The sequence below is a fragment of the Triticum urartu genome, chromosome 1 (genome assembly GCF_003073215.2).
Source record: "Triticum urartu cultivar G1812 chromosome 1, Tu2.1, whole genome shotgun sequence".
Classification (NCBI taxonomy): Eukaryota; Viridiplantae; Streptophyta; class Magnoliopsida; order Poales; family Poaceae; genus Triticum; species Triticum urartu.
Genome location: NC_053022.1, coordinates 71871063 through 71875904, shown reverse-complemented (window position 1 = coordinate 71875904; position 4842 = coordinate 71871063). Strand labels below are relative to the sequence as shown.

The following is a 4842-nucleotide window of genomic DNA, read 5'->3' as shown; positions in this document are numbered from 1 at the left end:
CTGGATTTTACAGCGCTGTCAAACATCCCACCATTTATCTATCTGTACATTGTTCTTTCGTGCTTAGCTGGATGACGGATGGGCCTCCTTTCTTGCGGGCCCAACTTTGCAGGCAGCGTCCCGTCTCTGCGTCGCGTGTGTCTTACGTGAGAAAACGTTTAACCGTGGTGGCCGTGGGCGACGTGGGCTGGGTCGGTGAAACCCTATCAACCAATCGTCGCTCTCCTCGAGCCCCACGTCCCTGCTTCCCCTCTTTCCACTCCCCACGCTTCCCTGTGCAGCCGCCGCCTTCCCCCCGCTCTCCCCATCTCATCAGAGCCACTCGGCCGGACTCCTTCTTGGCCCCAAGAAGCCCCCGTTCTGCCCCGCGTCGGAGTTCAGCGGTAGGGGAGGAGCGGATCGATGACGACGAGGATGAGAGATCGATGGAGCGAGCAGCCATTGCAGAGGATAGATCGAGGAGGGAGCGAGCCAGGAGGTGCCGCCGGTCGGTCGCCGCCTCACCACTGGCTACCCTTCTCTTTCCCCTCTACATCGCCTTCTTCCTCCATGCTCTCCAAATCCTGCCTGAGGTCGTCGCGCTTCACCTGGTTCTAGATCGGCAGCAGCTAGACGAGGTCGTTCGTGGGGTGAAAGAGCAGGGAGGCAGGCAAGCGACGAGGGCAAGAAGAAGCCAGCCCGTCGCGCTTGGCTCGAGCTGCAGGGAAGAGGGAGGAGTCCCGAGAGAGGGTGAAGGAGCGGGCTGGACCTTGTGAGGCGGTGCCGCCGGCCAGGGGACGTTGTTAGTGCGCTCGGCGCCGTCCTTCTCACCCCGAGTTTGCCTCCCTCTCCCCTTCCGGCGCAGGTCCTTTTTCACGAAACTGACCCAGCTTTCCTGTTTTTGCTACATGTGCGATTTGATTCTTCACTTTCCTTTTCTTCTCTTTCTTTCAGATCACCGGGGCTGCTCTCATTTGTTTGATTTGGTATTGTTCCTTCCATTCTGCTACTCATTGTTATCATACCAAGGTGAGGTGTTCTTCAGTTACGATGCTCCTGGCCTGTTTGATGAAACTTCTATGAGCTGGTATGCTGTTTGTTCTCTCTTTTCCTTCTTGTTGCAGGCGGGTTTACCTTCTCTGTTGGTTCTTGGGTCCTCCATGTCGTGAGCCATCAAGGTTGGACAGCCTCTCTTCTGAGCTTTTGTCTACTCAAAGTGATGTGAGCTGATTCGTTGGTTTGCGCAACCTCGCTGTGTACGTGATCTTTGTTTACATATAAACACCGGATGTGTGATCTTTGCCTGCATATCAAACGAGGATGTGCTCTTATTTACATCTTGGTGTGTTACCATGACTCTAGGTGGTCAGCCCGGTTCGCAGCTAGGCCATGCTTCCCTCCGGATTCTGGCATGGTGTTCGGGTGCCTTTCTTGGTTCAGTTCCGAGTCAGAAGCAATGACATCATTTTTTCCTAAATCTTGCATATACGTTTGATTGCAGCGGCTGATTCCTGTGTCATGCCTGGACTTGCTAGATCGGTTAGAGTTTGTTTATTATGCCTTCGGCATCCCCTGGATTTTTACTTGGGTGTCATGTGGTGGTTATTTGATATGTGGTCTAGGAAGAGCCCACTTATTCTACATTGGGCGTCTTTTGCTGCATTTCTACTTGTATGTGCTTTCATGTGTTTTGGGATGACCCGATGCATTTTAGTTCATCTATATGTACATCTTCCTGAAGTCTTTCTGTTCCCTCTGTTTTTTCTTAGGTTGTATGTAGATGAGCACATAGGACCATGACTGGATGGTTTCATGTAACCATACATCCCTATAACACGGTTCAATGAATGGTCTGTTGCTACTTTTCCCCAAGTTATGATTTTGGGAGTGATTTAGGATTGGCTGGCACTTCTTCGGACTTCAGTTATGAGGAAATGGGTCGACACAATTTACAAGATGGTGCTCAGTGAGCTGGGCTCTGGTTCCACCAATATGAATGTCTAGCCTCAAACTTGCCTTACTTTTTTGGAATTACTCTTTTTATCTGTTGGATCATTCTTTTGTTAGTAAGAAATGTCTGCATTTTAGTGTAACCTAAACCTGCTCATTCTAGTCATTGGTTGATATCAGTAGTGGAATGTTGTCTTTTCTTCTGTCATTATTATTTCAGGTCGTTAGATTCACGCATTACAGATTACTGTATTTAGTGGTGTCATGATTATTGCATGCATTCTATTTACTGAAAAGTGAAAACACCCACCACTACAATATCTTCATAAGAATCTTTTTTCTACAGTTAGCACAAAAAGATGCTTTTGGCCTACTACATGAACTCGTTCTTGCCGACTTCATCCTCTGTTTATTTTCTCATGTTTGATAAAATATCTGTGAGCTCAACCATTCTGTGATTCATGTTTCCTTGCCGTGTAGGTTCTTTGTTGGTTCGTGGGACGTCTGTGTCGTTAACCAACAAGGTTGGATATGTTCTGATTCGCTTGGTTGATTAGTGCTTGATGAGCAGCCTATGAACCCGTGCGTTTGTGCGACCAGCTTCCCTGTCTATTTGTTTTTTTGGTTCATCTACCATACTTGTTGTACTATGTATGGGATTTTTCTTCAGATCTCGTCAGGAAAACAACTTTCTTTATGATTGTCCTGCTGGTTTAGTCCTATGCATACACCGTCTTCTTCCTGGTTGATTAGGTGCTTGTAGGCCATTGGTTTGTGCCCGTGCTTGTATAGTATGGCCTGTTTTCTTAGCTTTTGCTAATTCCCAGTAAACTACAAGACTCTCTCGAGTTAGTGCATTAAAAGAAATATATGCAGCAAGTGATAGTTAAATAAATATGTAGGTTAAAAAATACAGTCAGACCTATACACCACTTGCTTATTGTTTTTAAACATGCTTGCTTTTTCTTTTATCTTTCATAAATCTCTGATTCCTTTTCAGTTTTCTGATTTCCTTTTGTTCTACATTTCAGTTCATCTATATGTACTTCTTCCTAAAGTCTTTATGTTTGTGCTGCAAATCTTGTCGCTCTTGCACTGTCTTGTTGGCTCAAGCTTCTCAGTGCAAAGGTTTGTGATTCCTCTTCCGGTTCTATTTTCTTTTGCTCCTGTGATGTATAATGATTGACTGCGCTTAAGTTTGTCTGTTTCATTTATGTGTTTGGGGTGTCTATGTACAGTTTATCTGTTCTATCTGGTGCATCGTGTGCTAAACTTCTAGCTGGATGTGCTTTGATTGGTTAGCATGTGTGGTCTAGCCTGAGCCAATGCATTTGAAGTCTGTCAATTTCTGAATTTGTTCTGTTCCTTGCTTGCATGTGCTACGATTGGTTATATGCAAGGAAGAATGGAATTAAGAGGGAGATGAAGAGTGAGAGGCAAAACGCCAGGGAAAAAGATAGCTAGACAGCAAATGATGTAGCATATAGGTTGCTAAAATAGATTGCTACTCTCCTGTTTAATTAAATGTCCATGGGTTGATTTCAGTTCTGTGCTTGGGGTCAGCATATTCATTTAAGGCTGATCTATTCTAACTCGGCCATTTTTTGCCTACACTGAGCAAATGCATAAGAGTTGTTCTATTTCTGAATTTATGTTTCTGCTTGGATGTGTATTTTCCATGCCGGAGTTGTTCTTGCTTTGTTATTTTCTTTTGTATTGAAAGTCATGTTGATGTGGCACTCTTTGCTGTTTCGAATGACAAGATTTGTGCTTTATATATTATAAGTCGCTGAATTAAGATTTTTCTTATGCTTCCTTTCTCGAAAATAAAAATGGCTACCTATATATTTTCCCTTGCCTTTATTTTTACTGAAAAAGATATACATTTCCATGTTTTACCTTTCATAATGAGAGCAAGTAGCAAGGCTAGATGCAGTCTTATGTTCGAGAGTTTCGTACATTGTATGATCTCCTGCTAAAAATGTTGTTTCCATCTCTTGCTTAATCATTTAATGTTTATTTGCATACGGGTCCAGAGAGTTGCATTTTCGTGCCTTCCAAATCCACGTGCTTAGCTGAAAAGTGCAATGCATGATGATTGCTGGTGATCTTTTTATTGGTAGACAACCCTTACTTTCGATATGGTAATTCTCAAAAGGCCCGCTTTACTGGTTGCTTAGTTTGGCAACAGAGTTATCGGGATAAATGCAAACCTTGGTTTTTTTAAGCTCCATATACATTTGTGTATTTTGTATTTTGTGATTATGTTGCATATATATTTGTTTATTCCTTCTTTTCAGGAATGTAGGGAGCATTTATTATGGTCTTCTCACATTTCAATTGATTAAGTAGTAGACTCATAAATCCTCCTTTTATTCTTTCAGAAGTCGTTTCCCATGTTTATTACTTAGCAATTAAGCTACTTTTATTCACTCTAAAATATTATACCCCATATGTGCATGTTAAGTTCGCTAGCTAGGTAACTCTGGGAAAACTTTTATCCATTTCCTTATAGGGCCATGAGTTATGCTATAATATAATTTAGACGCTTTTGCAATATTGTAGTCGCTTCTCTTACAGGAAGTAAGTATAATTTATGTGTAGTGAGTAGAAAAATTCCCTTCCCTAAACTGAATTGTCACAGTATGGATCATCTTAACCTTGTTCGGAGAGTTGAAGAGTTGCATATGTAACCATGTCTATTATTCTTAGATAAGGTCTTGCATTTTCAGCATTGGCGCAAGAAAACAATTCATAATCTTTTCGGCCTTGTGTATAGTTGCAACTATTTTCGTGTTATCAGGATTGTACTAATTAAGCAATAATGGTAGTAACAGAAAAACATTTTTTGCAAATGGGGTTATTATTAGGATTATTCCCATGGACTTTCTGGTGATATTTAGATGAATATTT

The 4842-nt window shown here is 42.4% G+C and overlaps 1 long non-coding RNA gene across 9 annotated transcripts; it reads left to right on the top strand.

Annotated features, from left to right (window-relative positions):
- The first annotated feature begins 205 nt into the window (after positions 1–205).
- Positions 206–3473, top strand: LOC125548398. Of its 9 annotated transcripts, none has more exons than XR_007301083.1 (5): positions 208–844; positions 934–1235; positions 1342–2511; positions 2961–3057; positions 3168–3473. It is a non-coding gene; the product is annotated as an uncharacterized LOC125548398 (long non-coding RNA). The 9 variants fall into 9 exon arrangements; XR_007301085.1 differs by having other exon boundaries at positions 209–844; positions 1342–2453; XR_007301077.1 differs by having other exon boundaries at positions 206–844; positions 1342–3057.
- Positions 3474–4842: the final 1369 nt, after the last annotated feature.